This window comes from Falco punctatus (genome assembly GCF_963210335.1).
Source record: "Falco punctatus genome assembly, chromosome: 16".
NCBI classification, from domain to species: Eukaryota; Metazoa; Chordata; class Aves; order Falconiformes; family Falconidae; genus Falco; species Falco punctatus.
In genome coordinates this window covers 7,867,226-7,885,379 of record NC_137596.1, presented here as the reverse complement: position 1 = coordinate 7,885,379, position 18,154 = coordinate 7,867,226, and the positions used below count along the sequence as shown (strand labels likewise).

Below are 18,154 nucleotides of genomic sequence, written 5' to 3'. Positions count from 1 at the left end.
GGATAAAGGCGATGTCGCTCAGTGATAGACTGAAAAAGCTGTCTATTTAGGAAAAAGAGTAGAGAGAGATGACTTGATTACTCCATGCTGGCATTTCACTGGTACATTCATGAGAAAAAAATGCTAGACACCAAAAGGCCATTTAATCAACTAGAGATAAGCATAAAAGCCTGTTACCAAGCAAGGCAAATTCAAACTGGAAATGAAGTGCACACTCAGACCTGTAGACTCATCCTCCCAGATTGATCCTGGACCTCCTGCATCACATCACCTTCACTTGATGATCGCAGGAGCAGGAGGTGCATTCTTGCTGGTGAGGCTGCCCTTACTCTTCCCTGTGCCTTAGTTTACCCATCTGCTCGGCAGACCCACTGATGCTTGTATTGCTGACCTGATGGGTGCTGTTATGAGGATTAATAATTAACAATGGGATTTGTAAATCTGAGCTGACTCTACAGGGCTCAGAGGGTTGTTCCAGGCTTGTACAGAAATCAAAGGAGGCAGAAAGTAATTGTAAATCATTTTCAGGAAGTAGTTTTATGTCTTTTGGTGGAAAGAAATACATGAGCGAAACATATTAAAGAGAATGCTTTCCATTCACACGCTCTTTACTAATATTTTGAGTCTGTATATCACCTTTTGATTATTAGTGCAAATATTTGCTCTTTGTTTATTATTCTGCGTCTCTTTAAGATTGAAAAGGACGGGAATGAGGAACAGCTAGTGAGAGGGGGCAGATGGGAATTATTAAATAAGTACATAAAAGGCCAGTCATCACATTAATCACTACAGTCCCCACTCTGTAAAGATCCCCTTGTCGGTGAACCCCTTCCCCCGAGCTCAAAGTCACCGGAGTTGAGAGAGCCTGTGCCTGGACGTGTTTGCTCTCTGGCAGGAGCTGCTGCAGGACTGGGCTCTTCATCTGCATCTACCACTCCTCCATCTGACCCTACTTTTTAGACTGCAAGCTCCTATGTGTTTGGGTAGCACAGCACAGTAGGCGACCTGACTCAGTTTCATAATAACTGGTAACTGTAGTGAGAAAGAGAATGTTTTTTTTAGGAAATAATCAGTATTACTGTGTGCTTGAGCTGAAAGAAGCCAAGCCATCGAGGCTCACTGTAGAAAAAGAGAAAGTTATTGACCTTAAGAGAGAAGGAAGCTTAAAGGGAAGATGCAGAAATTAAGTGACTTGCCTAAGGTTACATGTTTTGTCAAGACGGGATAAACCACTTGCTCAAGCCCAGCCTGAGGGATCGCTGCTCCTTGGGCTACCACACTTTTCCAGGTATATAAAGAAGCTTCCCCCAGTCCTGCCCTCATTTGAAATTTCTTTCTTGACTTATTAGTTTGAATTTACCACAGCCAGGGTTTGCCTGGATATCTGCACTGCTTGTCCTCTACACCTTTTACACTTCAGTTCTTATTTAAAAGCAACCACCCCACCCAAACTAACACAAAATAGCCCACAAAACCCACAGTTTTGCCATAAATCATCCCTTGTCTTGTCCCTAAGTTTCTCTCTAAAGAATGTGTGAAGAGTAAGAGTTGTTTCATGGTTTGAATGAAATTATGTATCTTTATTAGGTTTCTGTTCTCAGGAAACAATTTATTAGACAGAAGAATGTTACATTATAATACCTCCTTCTTTTTGCCTGGGAATTTACAGTTCACACACTGCACCAGCACATAAATCCAGTTTTATTTCTCAATTTATTCACCTGGAACTAAGTGGATTAAATCTTTTTTTAAAGGAGACCGGCACTACATTTTCAAATAGAAGCACTGCAAATAATCACGATTGTTAGGCAGACAAATTAGAGGTGGCTGTGGACATGCAGTTGCTTTCTATGCAAACTTTTATGCTTGCCGAGATTAAATGGTGATTTTTTTTTTCAGTGCAAAATTTACCTTTAATGACCCCCTTTCCCCTTAATAAACCAGGATTGATTAGAATTTGGCTTTAAGAGATGAAAGGACTCTGCAATTATCTACTTGTATATGCCCTTCAGTAAACTACCTTGTCTCCCCATTTCTACCTCCCCTTCTTAAGAAGACTTTCCCAGGTCCCTCTTGGCTGCGGTTGAACGATGTTGGCTCATGTCCATGCTGCAACAAAGACCTGGCATTCCAGCTGTCTGCTTCTAATCTCCAGTGTCAGCTCTTGTTAATGTTTCAGCATGAAATCAGAGGGGGCAAAGCTGCATGGAATATTAAAACCATGATCAGAATTCCACTGAAATGCTGATAGTCTGCAAGCACCATTAGGAGGGCCGTCAAATCACTGTCTCGCATTAAATAAGAAGAAAAGATTTCTATCGCTGGGGCGCACGGGAAGTACAATCAGTGAATCACTGAACTAAATTAGCATTTTTTCAATTGGAGATCGAAGTTGATTTATTGTTCTACACAACATTAATGTAACTATGTGCTTGACCTGTTAAGGCAGCTAATTTTTCATTTAAATGGGTTCTTTCTGTATGCAAAAAGGTTGTAATCATATTTCAACTTTGCAAAGTGATCAGGAAAGTACTGGACTGTTTCAAAATTGTCTTAAGGAGTCTCTCCTCCCTCCCTCCCTCCCGTCCCCCCTCCCTTATGCCTAGTGGTCAAGGGCAAGCAGTTAAAAAAAAAAACACCAAAAAAACAAAAAAAAAGCTGTCTCAAGTAATAAGCTTAATTGTCATTTGACTTGAGCTATTTTACACCATTTTGACCATATAGAAAAGCATTTGAGTGGGTTTAAGTTTCACTCCCCCAAGCCCTGCAAAAGGGAGCTTAGTGTACAAGAGGATCTGTCCCATTAATAATTTCAGGTTTTGCAAAAAGGAGGGGTTTATTGTTCTACATTTATTTTTCTCACTGTCCTGAGTAAACAGTTGCTGGATATGGCCATAGACATCTTGTATTTTCTGCAAGTTAAAAAAAAATGCTCTGAGTTCAGTGGAAGCAGACTGGATTAAAGACTCAGAAATGTAGGCCAATATAAAGCTCAGTACAGAAGGAGTGGTGCAGAAATTCTTGCTGGTTTTAATAGACTTTGCGAAGTCCTATACATGTAGAATAAGAGTTGTAGTTTTCCAGTGAAGTTTGTTTTGCAAATGAAAATTATGACTTACTGGAAGTGAAGCTGCCTGTAAGAAAGTGTTGCTGATGAGTCTGAAAAAAGTGTAGCTATCCAAGAGGAAGTCTACTTTTCTGGTCTGAAAGGCCACTCCATTTTGCAAATATAATTTATAGTCTGAAAAGAGAGGAATGGTTTTTTAAAAGGCGGAAATCCAATCTGTGTGTGAAACCTGCTGAGGTTGTCCCTTTCTTCTTGGTTCAGGAGGGTGAAGAGGTGGAGATTTGCAATCTCCAACACTGGCAGGATGGGAACCCATTTCCCATCTGACTCCAGTATGTTTCCTGTTAAATGTGTCTACTTTAAACCCCGTCATTTCCAACTGTTGCTGCCTCATAGTCCAGCATCCCAACCTGGGAAAAACTTTTGTAAGAATTGACATTCTCCAGATGACAATATAGAGCACCCCGGTGCCTCCTCCCTAACAAAGTGAAGATAATATACATTTCCAATTAGTGGTACACATTCTAGTCATGTTCTCTTTTTACTCCCTAACTATCTTTGTTTTGCTAAAAAGCTGTTCGGTCATTAATGAAATCCTGCAGTTCTGCTAATCCTAGATACAATGCAGCTTTTCTCTAGCAAGCTATCCCTGACATAAAACTACAGTTACCCAAGCTCCCCACCACATTAAGATTCGTTGTCATTTGCCTTTCATTACATACCTGATGTAGCACAGTAGCAGTCAAATGTCCTTGGCAGGCAAAGCAAAGTATTTAATTGTATTAGTTTCCGCTTGCTCCACCTCAGGAACAATTTTTTTTCTTGGGAGGGAAGAAAAAAAAAAACAAGAAGAAAATACTGTATCATGGAAACTTATACTTTCTGGTTGGACATAAATGTAATTGTACGTAAATTCTCAAAGCAATCTTGCACCACCACCACCACCACCCCCCAGCAACAGTGTATTGCCAGTGCCATATGAAATGCCTCTCCATAGAGGCGAACAATGAGGCATTCATCAAAGGGAACTAGTGATTAGATGTTTTTCATTTTCAGAACTTTAAGAGATAAATAGGGGCCCTGTTCCTTCATTTGATGTACAGTACTGTTGGGATTCAATTAATCTCTTCTGATAAATACCGATTTTCTGCAATATTATTTCGGAGGAAAGAGTGTCACACAGAATGTTGACTTCAATTCCTCAGAATATGGGTGCTGGTTTTCAATAAAGAAATATATTATAGAAGGCTTGGATGACCATGGGGCCTGGCCTGGAACAGGGCTGTGAAGCTGTACTGAACAGCCTTGTTTTTTCCCCAATACTTCCCTTCAAAAAACCAACACTGTATGGAATAAGGAGCAAAAGTTAAAACTCTAGCTTATGTTTTCAGGAAATCTGAATTCTGACCCTGGCTTTTCTGTGGAATTTTTGAGTCCCTTGGTGTGTTTGTGCCCAACTCTGTTAAAGGAAGTTAATAAACTTTTTCTTTATCAAGATATTTGGGATAGTTTAAACTCTTTTGAAATGTTTAAATACTACAGGGTTAAGCAATGCAAGGATCTTTATAGATAAATGCAGTTACTATGTTTAATTTCTGCAGTCTTCATTTGAATATGCAGAATTAAAACCCAAGGCAGCTATCAATGGGTGGCTGATCTATGGTCTCTGAAAAATGAGAAAGCAGAGTCTAGGTTGTGTGTCTGTGTTACAAAAGCTGTCTCCGCAATTGATAATAATTTATTCCCATTGACAATTTTATTAATAAGATCAATGACTGAACAGGCCTCAAACACTGAATATGCATCTTGTCATTGCTGGAGAAAATGAGGGATATTGATGGAGCAGGGCGGTGCAGGCATGTGGCGTCGCTCCTGCTGCATGGTACATTGTGGGGGGTGGACCAAGAAAATAGGTCAGATTTGATCAATAGGCCTGCTTTCATGAGCGCTGGATCTACTTGTATAAATGGTCCAGCTCAATTAAAAAAATATATTAGGTAACTATCAGGCCCAATCTGAACTTAATCTAGAGAAAGAGTAACCATGCTCCTGGAAGCAATGCTGAAGTTGTGCAAGTGCTGTGAGGAAGCTCAATGAGGATGATGCCCATCAGAGAGGTTCCTGACTGATGTCACGGTGTACTCAGGTGGATATTTTGAACTCTGCCCATACTGCCATGAAGAGCTGAGACACTCAGCTGCTATAGCCCTGTGGGGTGATTTACATGGTTAAAGCCCAGCTCAGCACACTCCCAAGCCTGCAGTATTGTGCAGGCATTTTAATGAATCTGGCTTAAATTGCTGCAGCCCCTTTTGGGTCCATTTGTAGTTTTTATCATGATCATATTTCGCTGCTAGAATTTATGATCGGTCTTTCCTTGTGACTATTCTGCACCAAAACTACTTTGTATGTTTTGATATCAAATGAGCAGCCATTTATTTAGTGGCACATGCTGCACTGCTAAGTTGAAAGACTTAACAAAAGGTGTTTATTAAGGGTTTGATCCTTCTCTTGTTTACCTCTTTGGTAAATCTGCCACTGTATTTAGTACAGCAGAATAAGATACTGATTAAATTCAAGTTTACCACTGAGGACAAGATAGGGATTTGTGGTCAAATGCTGCAGTTTCCAGAACATTATGGAAATACCAAGGGACGAGTGGCAGCTGTACCTGTGAAATGAGAAATGTTTCTGGCACAAATCTTCTTCTTTGTATTTTAAAGATGCAACAGCTCCTTTGTAGTCTTCAGGATTGATGTTAGACTTTTTGAGGTCAATAGGAATCTTTCAAATGATTTCAAGGGCTTTGGATCAAGTCTAAAGCCAAACTGCTCACAAAAAGTCAAGAACTAGAGATAGATTTGGGGAGGGACAAGGAGGTCATTCGGTCAAAAAAGTGGATTTTCTGATTTTCTGCTGGTTTTATCAGGTGCTTTCTGAATGCAGCTCAGCTTGTATTATCTGCAAGATTTTATGTCACTGCAGTATCTCAAGCTACACCGATAACAGGATCTCACAATGTATTCTTAACACAAAACATGTAGAGAGTTTTGGAAGGTTTAGTCTCCGGATTAACTGAGTGGAAAAAGTCTTTCATTGTAGCTACAGATGGCCCACAACACAGGAGAGGAATCTGGACAAAAAATCAGAACCTTTTTGTCTTTGCAACTTCATTAGGTTTTCCAGAACTCTGAGCAAGATTGTTCATAAAATGAGGGAAGAGATGGAGTACCATTGTTTTCCATGTTTCCTCATTCTTTTTCACCTTCTTACTGTTTTCCTAACAGAAAACATTAAATGCATTTCTCATTTTAAAAATATGAATATGGAAAAAAAGATTCAAGCCCTTTGTATTTTTTACTTTATAGGAGAAGTTAATACTTGAAGGAAATCTAGCAAGCCACCTTGCAAATGATATGAAAATGTTATAAACCCAGTTCTGAATTTCAAGCAATGGAAAGTAGCAATTTGATGATATTTTATTTCTGATTTGTTTTTCTCCATGAGGTTTCTCCCCATGAGGAATTTGATTCCTGATGTGCTGTAGTGAGATTGCTGAATATTTGGTGTCATGAGAATTCACGTTCCCCTATGACGAGTCATGCTTCGTTATGACTATCATCAAAATCAAAATAGCAACCTTTTTGCTGACTGTATTGCTAATCCAATGGAGACTGGAGAGAGAGAGGTGGGCGGGTGGGTGGGCAGAGAGAAAGTGTAGCAGTGATAATGTCACTTAGTTGGGAACAGGATATCTTCCTGTATGAGATTAAGTTATCAAATTAAAGCCTAGTGTCATGATCAAGAAACTCAATTCTCCATATGATACAATTGCCAGTCTGGGCCAAATTTATCCCTGACAGAAAGCCATCTGTATGTATAATTCTGTTCAGGTTGAAGTGGGACCCTTGATACTAATGTGACCACCATCAGTAACTAAGGTATCTGTATGTAAACACCATTCTTGAGTCTTGTGAATAATATTACTAAGATGTCTAGGGTAGTTTTCATTCAATTTCTTGAGCCCTTACAGTAAGAGGGTCATACCTTCATGACAGAATATTTGCAAGTGAGAAGACATCTCTGCTTTGTGGGAAAATGAAAAACTAGACCAGCCAGCAATTGCAAAGGAAATCTGCAGCCTGTATTTGTAGCACATTAATAACATGGCTAGTGACCTTTCTGAAGACAAGAAACGCATAAAATTGATTGTCCTACCCAGGAGTTGTGCAGAACTATAGATCGGTTGTTTTCAGACCAATCTTTGTTGTAGTCACATTTTTGGTGAGTGCAGACACAGTGTGGGTATAGTTTAGTCTGGTTAAATCCAAATAGAGCTGAGTAACTAGAACAATGCCTTGGTATGGCTGCCAAAGGTACGGCTGCTGGTAGCCATGCTTGAGCTTGTGCATTACAGAGTTTCTCCTAAAGAACAGTTAATACTCTCTGTTATATTTAAAGCTCCAGAATCTCACTTTTCCAGAATATATATATACCTACACACTTGGTTTTTCATTATGATCTGGGAGGAGGGTGGTAATTCATGTCCCCAAAAGTTTTTATTATTTTGGTAACTTCATACTTTATTAGGGAATAAAAATCCCAGAGTCTAGTGTCCTCCCTTATTTGGAATTAATCCCAAGGGCAGCTCCATTTTTTACTGCTGTGAAAACCCAGAGGTCCCAGGCAATCAGCTTTACTGGTGGGTTTCTCCAGCCTGAGAGTCAGAGTTTTCAGCAGCTCTCCAGGGTTGTATTTGGAAACCAGAGAGGGTTCCCTGGGTTATGTCCCTCCCTGGGAAATAGTTTGATTTTGCAAGCTGGCAGTTTTCACAAAACTCCGATTTTCTTGACAATTTCTATCTTCTATCTTCTATCTTCCCTAGTAAATAGGGACAATTTCTATCTTCCCTGCCTCTCCCATGACTTGTCACTCCCTGAAGACAAATGGGACGAAGAAAGGCCATGTGATTTTGCTGTGGGCCATGGAAAAGATAGAGGAAGTGTGATACTTCTGATTTCTCTCTCACAACCGCAGCGATGGCCTTCTCTAAATTCTAAGGTAATGACAGACCCCACAGACCCCTGTCAGAACGGCCTGTTTGTCTGTGTGCCTAAAAACTGTAGCAAAGCCCTCTCTTTTCTTGAGAATCCAACCAGATAACAATGTCCGTGTGGCATGGGGTATTCCTGAGAAAAGTCATTAGATAGTGTCACCTGCTCTAAATTTCTTTTAAAATATTGCTGTATCTACACAGTACTATAAACTTCCATTGCAACAAGATAACCGAGAAGGTTAATTTAGGGAGCAAACAACTGGCCTGAAACCTAGTAGGTAATTTGCAAGTTGGGTTTCCGGCATGAGGGCAATAATTGTCTGGTACCCAGGAGTGGGGTGGATGTCTGCTTCCTGTGTGTATCCAGGATTAATATACAGAATCCATTAGAGGGTTGCCTAATCATCTTAACCTGTCAGATCCAAACCACCCTCTTTTAAAAGCCAATTTGTTTTCCTGCCAGATCGATGTTCTTATCTGTAATTGCACAGGCCATGAATGGCACCCAATAACCAGTTAATATTCAGTTCCATTCCATGCCAGGGTGGGGAGCAGGGAAACATCTTCATTTAAACATTTATTGTACAACTGTGAAAATGTCCTAAGTGAAATTAATTGAAGCTCAGGGAGAATAACTTATAAATCACCTTGTCTGGCTTGCATAAAATGATATAAGGATATGCTGAAGCCTTTTCCTGGTGCTCTGAAGAGCCGCAGAAAGCTTTAACCCTAAGGTTACTGCTGTTATTCTGGCTCCAAGATGGAAGAAATCTGACTCCTACAGGTTATGTGATAAAGGGAGGACTGATCTAATTAATAATAATCCACAAATTTCTACTGTTACTTTGTACTTCTCCAACATCTCTGCAGTGGATTGTACCAGACAATTTGAATGTAGTGTTGATGCTGTCAGCCATTCATCCCTTATACTTCGGCAGCACTTTAAAAAGGGGTAATAATCCCATCAGACTGTGTTTTTCCCAGTACAAATGTGGCCAGAAAATGGAAAACCAACCATAGTGATGTTAGCAGAATAGGATATAAACAATGCTGGCTAAAATGCAAGATGGAAATTAGGAAGGCTAATGGGGAATTTGAAGAACACATAAAGATGCAAACAACTTGCAGAGAATTTATTGATTTGCTAGAAACAGTGGAACTGCAAAGGAAATATTTGTTACACTTGAGGAAGGTTAGAAGAACACTTAAGGAAAGTAACAGTGTTGCAGACAAATAAAAGCCATACCTACCTATTAAATCTTATGACAGTGAATAGTAGGGGAAGAGGCAATGCAGCGACAGAGAAGGAAGCAGTGACACAGGGATGGAGGGGTGAGATGGACGGTGTCTTTCAGGTTGCTGCTGTGCAACATTCAGCACTGGAGGCCTGATTTATGGATCCTACCTGCTGCTGCAATACGAACAGTAGAAGAGCAAGAAGTTACAAGGACCAAAAAGCGCACACCTGTAATCTGTGAAAGACATGACTGAGCTATTGGGAAAAAAAGTGATAATCCTTCTCAAATCAGCTGGTCTATAGGAAGCCTGCAAAAACTGCCTCTTTGGAAACGTTCATCCTGCATATTGCAGATCAGCAAGGCTTAATTAAGTGCTGGGCAGGCTGAACGAAGAGATTTTTTGAAATAGAATTTGGTCACAACTACTTGATATGATACAGATGAACCAATGCAACTCCTGTAAAGGGAATTCATGTCTCTATAACAGACACTTGGGAACAGGTCATCAAACTAGTGAATAAAGGAGAACAGGTTGACATAATTTATATAGACATGCAGAAAGTCTTTGGACAAAGTGCCTACAAGAGGCTACTAAGGAAGCCAAGTACCTAAGGGCTGACTGGTAAAGCACTGCTGTGGGTTAGATGTGAGTGAAAAGCCCCTCTGCCCCCCTCCCTGCCCCCACCCCACAAGATGGGAAGTAAATAGTCGTTTTTAACACAGCAAAAGATTAGTGCTGTGCCTTGGGTTCTGTAGCTGCTTGAATATACTTACTGTTGAGTTGGAAAAGTGAAAATCAAGGCAGGAAAAGCTGGTTTGGGCTAAGCTGGAGGTGGCTAAATGTTTTTAATGGAACCCTACATAATAAGAAGGAAATGTGAGGGGCAGGGTGGAAATTCCTGGCTGACAACTCCAAGGGACTCTTCAAAAGAGTATTTGGACAGCCCATATCTATCTAAGTTATCACTGAAGTGGGAAAAAAAAAAAAAAAGAGGTCTGTAACAGAACAGTTCAATGGTATCACTGTTCAGTTTACAGCAGTGGCTAAGAAAAACACCAGTGAAGTGGTAGGAAAAAACACCAACTAGCATGGAACGTGATATTGAAAATATAAAGATATTATATCAGCGTCCCATGATATTGGTCACTCCTACACAAGTATGATACTGAATAAATAGAAACAGCTGGGAGATGGACAACAGAAATAATTAGACGCCTGCAAAGGTTCTCCAAAGAATAATTTCTTGAAAGAGATTGTTCAGATGAGAGAGCATAGAAGTAAATAATAAAAGGAGCAGAGAAGGTGGATTGCAGTACATTCAAAATGGTTAAAAAGAACTGGGTTTTGTACAGTTTACAAAAATCCTGTGGAGTCCTTTGTCTCTTGACATGGCTGAGGCCAGGAATCTGGTGGGATTGAAAAATTCATTGAACATTCGTACAGTGAATGGAAACATCTGCAGTAAAATGGGTGGGACGCTATTCTTAGAAAAGAACCAGCACCAACCCTCCTACTTTGGGGCATAGTTTAAATGGTGACTGAGCAAAGGACAGGGAGGAAACTTCCTCATTAAGGTTTTCCATTGCGATGCAGGAGGACATATGTACTTTCTTCTGAAAAAATTGATTATCAGTGTCAGATCACTGTGACAGGTTAGACATTGGACTAAATAAATATGACAACACATAGTTTTTATTACAGCATATTGTCACATCCAAATTTTTGTGAGAGGAAGGGCAGTTTAAGAGTGGATTGAAATTTCTCCTAGTGGCAATATGGCATCATCAATGCACATCTGTACATAAATGCTGAAGGCAGTCATTGAACAAGTTTATAACACTCAATTAAAATTTATTGCACAGGTATATTTAAGTGCTAGCAATAAATGACAGACTGAGGGAGATTATTTGTGGTTATTCTTAATAGGGGGGATGAGACTCCTGCATGATTCTTGAATTATTTTCCCAGTTGGGAAAGGACTGAAAATAACAATGAATTTTGATTTATGGCTGGGTTTTTTTTAAAAGAAGCAGACAAGTGGCATTTGTCCAGTTTGAGAAGCAGCCCATCCTCAGCTGACACAGAGGACAAGGTGAGAGAGTAGGTATCTTGGGGGTGCAGGGGATGCCTGTGGGGTGCAGCGCTGGGGGTCCTGGTGCAGGGGCTGTGGGCTGCCTGCCATGCTTGCCCTGGCCAGCACCTCAACACTGCCGGATGCCTCCTCCCAGGGCAGGGACCCAGCCTAGATTTGCTTAGTGCCCCTGGATCACTTCACTAAAGCGTCAAAGAAACCTGAGGAGTCCAAAATTCAAGAGCCAAAAAATTCATTCCTAGGAAAGAAAAGAAACCAGAACAAAACAAAGCCCCAAACCAGGATTTTAAGACAAGCTGAAACTTTGTGACACAGGCAGTAAATCTGACAGCTTCTTGCCACATCCTCCCGGTGTGATTTACTTTGAACTTTTCAATATAAACAGTGCTAAAACTGTACTCAGGTAAGGCTTTTATGGCCAAGATTTGCAACTTTCCTGCAAAGTGCAGAACAGGACGCTAACAGTCCTGTCCACCTTTCCCTACTGCAAAACTGTTATTAACTCACTGAAAATGTACATGCAGGGAAGCAGAATCAGATCTCCCAAAGCAGAAACAAAGCACAGAAAGAAAAGTATCATATAGACCAGAAAATGTATTAGGCAAAATAGTTTTGCTTTATTCTTCAATGCAAGTAAAAAAGGATTGGGATAAAATATGCATGCGTGTGATGTGTGTGTGTGTGTATATATAGCTGCACAGGGAATTTTTTTTCTGTTTTAAAATCCAGATCAGTGCAACAGGAAAATAAAATGCTGAGCCACCACACAAACCTCTTGTCTTTCTTTTCTGTGTCAACTCTTACTTGCAGAGAATAGCATTTCATTTCCTACTGTTGAGGCAGCAGCAACTAAAGTGAATGTTCATATGTGTGGTGAGGCATTTGTCCCTGGAAAAATAACATCTCTCCTTCTATTAACGTTTTAATTAATCCCTTTTAGTTATGAAATGTAACTTTACATTACATAAAAAAAAATTACATGCAGTCCCTTAATCTGCTAATCCTTTCTCCAGACAAGCTGGTTCTTTTTAAATCAACTGCCATTTTATCAACCCAATGGAGCAGAGATCCGGACTCAACTCTATTCAACAATACATTCTTTTCATGAGAGACTGGCCTAGCTAATATGACACCACAAAGGGCTTGAGGAATTCCAAATACCCAGCTCTTTGGATTAAAAGCATAATAATCCCATGCAGTTTTTTGTTCAGAATTGATAGAATGGTTGTATAGTGAGTCACACTTGTTTGAACTTATCAAAGAAACAATATATCAAGCATTTCGTAGGATATTTTATTTTCTCAGGTTGATTCAACCTCTTGCAAGTCTTTTGTGTGTGTGTGTGTGTATTTGACTGCCAAATGTCCCTGCAGTTAAACAATTAAAACATATAATTAAGCACAGAATCTGATAGCTGTTGTTTTATGACTAGATTTCTATGCAGTTTTTATATAGACATAAGCATTGTTTTCACCAAAACAGTAACAGCAGCACAGCAGAGTACACAGTGTGTACCAGTGTAAAAGTAATTTATACTGCTGCAACTCTCTCCCCTACCCATAGGCATGCCTTTACTCTGTTTCCAGGCTATACTGCGGAGCCAAAGCAGGACAGCTTTTGTGTGTCAACAAGCCCGCTGGGGAGAGAGGAAACAAGGCTGTTAGAATTGGTGGCCCAGTAGCCTTAACAAAATCATGTGTGAAGCTCAAGTTTTGGAAAGAAGGGGGAGACAGAGGAGTGGTGCAGAGGTGTTGCTGTCTGCCCCCACCCGAGACCTGCTCCTGCCGCAGCGAAACCCCCATCCACCCACAGGAAGGGTCCCGGCTCCTGCACCAGTTGGCTCTGCCGGGCACATGTGGGGGGGTTCGTCTCCCATTAATGCTGTCCCGAATTCAGCTGCTGTGAGCCTGCCCCACATGCCTCACTGTGTTCCCTCCCACTTTGCATTGAATTAATCGAGAGGAGGCTGAGGCCCAACATTTTCTTTCAGATAGGTTTTATAAGCTTATTAGAAAAGCTATCAGCTGCAATTACAAAACAGATAGCCTCTTAAAAGTGAACTGAGATATTCATTGCCATATTGCAGTTGTTGTTGGAGGAATGGGTGTTTTCATTACTAACGTGTTTTCTGCTAGCGTCAATAGGTCTGAAAGCAAATTTCATGCCTGTGAGCTAGGAGTTAACGGGCTGGAGTGCTGTGTAAGGACCTGCACTCCAGCAAGCACGGGAAGAGCACATTGCAACTGGAAATATTTGACAGGCTCCAACACAGCAGCCTTATGAGGGGCTCCTTGGCCGTCACTCTCTGCAGGCTTCCAGGAGAGCAAGGAACAGTCTCCCCTCTGCAGTGAGCAGCACAGGGTACTCTGCAACAGCCTTTCACTCCGGTTATGGCTGCATATACAAACCAGGATCCCTGATTCAACATCTTCCCAAAGGAGTGTGGGAGAACATCTTATTCTTGTCATGGGGCAGCCACAATTCCCTATTATGAATAAAAACATACAGAACTTGTCCGGCCAGTGGGGCTGAGCTGGCAAAGTGCTGACTAGAGCATGGCAAACTCGTCCGGTGGGCCTCCAGGGAGGCTCGTTCACTTGCTGGCCTCCACATTCTCTGTGAAAACTCAGGACTGAAAGAACCCCCCATGCTGTTGCCATCTTATCCATGCACTGCTCAAGGAGCAGAAATTTCTTGTGGCTGGAATGGTGAGTCCTTCGTCATGTCCCTGCAGAGAACACAGAACTTCCTTTATTTTATTTATGTTTTTGTTTTCATTGTCATAACTCTTCCCTTGAGTTCCCATCCCTCCTACTCCATATGGCATCTCACAAGGGAACAATAGAGAGTTCTTCAGGGGTTTGTACCATAACTCTTCAGAAGCAAAGTACTCTCTAAGGAGCTGGTTGAATTTTTTTATCCCAATTATTTCAATATTTCTACTGAATTTCAAAACTAAATACATTCACAGAAGAATTGGCAGTGTTCAAGTGAATATTTTTCATTTTTACTTTCAATCAACTGTGGAGCTAACCAGAACATTTTGAAATTTGACTCTCTTGCCAATGTCTGCTGCAAAGAAGGGAAATGTGGGAAGGGTGGTGGCAGAAGTGTTTGCTAATTTCCCTGTTTCTTCTCTTTTCAGTTTGGGGCCCGACCCCAGAATCAGTGAGCCAGCTCCTCAGGCTAGAGGAATAAAAGTGTTAATGAGGAAGCAAATACAGTTTAGAACTTCAATTCTTATAGTCATGGGGGGAAAAGCAAGAACAGCCACAATTTTTCAGGCCAGACTAGTACGCCTTTCTTTTGCCAAGTTAATATTGTTTGCATGCCTCCTTGAAGGAGGACTAGGTCCTTCCATACTGTGCCAGTGCCCCTTTAAACAAACACCTCGTAATACTATAGCTATAAATAGCACCGAGGTGGAAATGGCTGGATATGTTTCTATGCCCTCCTTTGTATTCACATTTTTCAAACATACAAACCTTCTCCCCTTTTCCCCTGCTTCTCCACAATTTGCAGTTATATATAGAATATTTATAATAGTCTTATTTCTAAGCAATTTTCACCACTGCCACACAGCAGGAAGAAATTGAGAAATTGCTAGTTGTTTATTTATTTATTTTTCAGTGGAAATATGCACTTAATCCTGCACAATATGGAAATATATACTACATATATGGTATGTATTTAAACACATAGCGTGTATATATAGATAGCTAGATGCATGTTTGTGTGTGCATTTTAAATGCAGACCATATTGATTTCAATGTGGAACTTATAAACATGGGAGATATTCTTATCTCTGCAGGAAATAAAGTGTTTTGGGTAATATTTATGGGCAAGATGGTGACCAGCTTATACACCCCATCATTCACAAAGCTTCTCATTTAAGTCAGGGGAGGGACACTGGGGGCTAACTCTTTGCTAGTAAGAAAGGAAATTGCAGTCTAAGTACAAAGATCCCACCCCTGTCCCAAAGTCACTGCAGACTACTTGAAACTACAGGACTATATTGGGGAAATACCAGCATACACTTGCCCTCCTCTCCTGCCCCTCTTCACTCATCCGTTGTTGGCAGCTATTAATGGGATAGTAGGCTTAATGGCTAATTGCTGCATAGTCTATTAGCGATGCCTCCTTTTTGTCATAGGAGAGGGGAAGAGGTTTAAGGGGATCGTGGCTCAAGCCAGCCCGGTGCTGTGGCAGAGGCTGGCCAGAGTTTCTGCAGTGCAGTTTGATGGGGGCTACCACTGCCTGGAGGGCTTCAGGGTGTCAGGCAGCCCCGGTCAATGCCGCATGGTGTACCTGGGCTCCACATGGCGTGTCTGAAGGATATGGCCCATATGAGAAGGAAATGGAATTCCTATCATTGAGCCTGGCTTGCGTAGGGCAAAGGTGTGTTTACTCAAGGTTTGCTTCTCACTCAGGACCCACCCTGCCCAAAAAGAGATGATTCAGATCTTTCCATTTTTGAAATCAAGCCTGGTGGCATAGAAAAAAAGAGAGGAGAAAGGGCAAGGGCAAAACTTTGGTCAGCATTTAAGGCAGTCCCGGGTGCTGGGTTTATCCTAGGCCTGCTGTCTTCCTAACCTTTATGAGAGCTGTATGAAAAACCTTACTGGTTTTAGCAGAGTATAATGCTTGTAGAGTTTGTCTGTAAGATCTGCTGTGTTGTCCTCAGTTCAGGGTCCTTCTCAGTCAGCTTCGAGCCTCTAGTGGGAGCCAATAGAGGATGCTCAGAGTTCAAGAGCAATGCCAATAATGCCTTCACAGATTCCCAGAACGTGGTGTTAACTTCTGGCAACCTATAGCTTTTGCGTTTGTGAGCTCAGGTGGGCTTTTCTTCTGTTTATTAGCCTATATGCACTTAAAATCCCTGTTAATCAATGGACTTTGTAACCTCCTGCGACAACAAGTTCCTCAAATCCGTTGTGGGCTGTGCAAGAACAAGGTATGGCTTTTACAAGATTTTTCTAATTCAGAGTGGGAGTTCTTTAGGACTGGGACTTCCCTGCTACATGGAGAACATGAAATATGTAATAGAACAGTAGCAGGTTTTGAGCTATTTTTTCTTGAATGCATTTGACAAGTCCTGTCTATCAGCTTAGGGAAATGAAAAAGAGCAAGCATCTATCTCAGCCCTTTTTTCATCGGTATCAGGCAGCATCTGAAGGAAAGCACTATTATTTGAAAGGATTAGACCCTGAAGAATGTGCATGGGACATGAGAAGTATTGAAGCACAGTGGGTGATACCAGGAGCATCTGTGATCTAAGAAGCCCTCAGAAAGGCGAGGAAGAATGTGTGGCTGTTACAATGGGTTCCCTGGAATGTCAAGTGAACATGTGGGTGCCACTGGGTGCTGCCGAGAATGCAGAACTGTCTAGGTGGGCGCCAAGATATGCACTAAACAATATGAAACATGCCATGCGAAGCCACTGTGACAAAGGAGAGGGGTGGGGGCAGGGAGCAGGGTGCTGGAATTAAAACATAGATTAAGCTCCCAGTATGTTTTGCTCTCACTTCTGAAGTATCTGTCTCATGCTGTTCTCCTCTTAATCTGTCAGTTACAGTTAATAGCTGATCAGAGCAGTACTTTAATGAGTCAGCCAGATTGTTTGCATAAACAGTTGCTAGGCTGATGTAACCAACAGCAGTTTGATACTGAATTCTCCCTGTATGACTTACACCTGCACTCTCCCCTCTCTCCCACCCTCTGGGTTGTTTTCTGCCAGAAGGGCACCTGAACAGGCATGGTTAAGCAGTAGGTTGTTTTTTAAAATGTATTTACATCCGTGCAGCATCCTTTTCCTTACCCACTTCCTTCTCTCCCACCACCTAGATGAGATTTTGTGGCTAAAGCACTCCAGGACGTGACTTCAGGTGCAATAATTTATAACTAGAGCTTTGCCAGCCTTTTGGAACTGGGTGTGAATTATTAAGCTCTGTTTCTCACCTCAGAGTGCCTTTATCAAGATTATAATAATAAAAGCAGTACAAGAAGAGCTAAGTGCAGAGCACAACTTGGGAGATTACATTCAAATGCTTTTCAGTGTGCTCTGACATATTTACAACTTAAATATTTTGCTTTGAAGTGATTTCAGGCATTTCATATCAAGGCAATAGTTTTGTCTGAAAAACAAATGTTTGCAGTCTCGTTCATTAATTACTATTATGAGAGATTCGAGCAATCCAAGGCTTAGGGCTACACAGGTTCTGATCCAAATCTGTTTTCCTTGGCCTCATCTCAGCACCAGCAAATGAAAATGGCTTTCCATTTATGCAGTGCCTTTTTCTGTGACATTCTGAAAGCCCTTGATAGAAATTAATTAACCCATAATGCAAATCTGTCAAAGCTGGAAAAAGAACCCCTGACTCTTGAAAGGTATTACTTTGCATGAATATCTGGACAGAATGACTCCCAGGATGAAACTTCTGATGATGCTACCATGCTTGAAAATGTACCTTTTAAAACATTTTTTACGTAATGCTGTGTGGGCAAAGTGAGCATTCAATATTATTCTCTTCCACAGATGGGGAAAACAGTCACCAAGTGACTAAATAATTTGCTCGTAGTCACATAGGAGAAGAACATAGTGTTCCTCATTCAAGCCACGTGCCTTTCTTATTCGTCTCCTGCATACTCAAGATAGTACAGGGAATCTGAAGGTTTAGATTCGTGTATTTTGCAAATAGTA

The 18,154-nt window shown here is 41.1% G+C and overlaps 2 long non-coding RNA genes across 2 annotated transcripts in view; both read left to right on the top strand.

Moving 5' to 3' along the window:
- The first annotated feature begins 207 nt into the window (after positions 1-207).
- Positions 208-18,154, top strand: part of LOC308054123 — a 136,654-nt gene continuing 118,707 nt past the window's right edge. The window contains exon 1 of the long non-coding RNA XR_013923975.1: positions 208-313. This is a non-coding gene — a long non-coding RNA (uncharacterized lncRNA). The remainder of the gene's footprint in view (positions 314-18,154) is intronic.
- On the top strand, positions 8,070-10,356 carry LOC308054124. The gene is made up of 2 exons (XR_013923976.1): positions 8,070-8,128; positions 9,479-10,356. It is a non-coding gene; the product is annotated as an uncharacterized lncRNA (long non-coding RNA).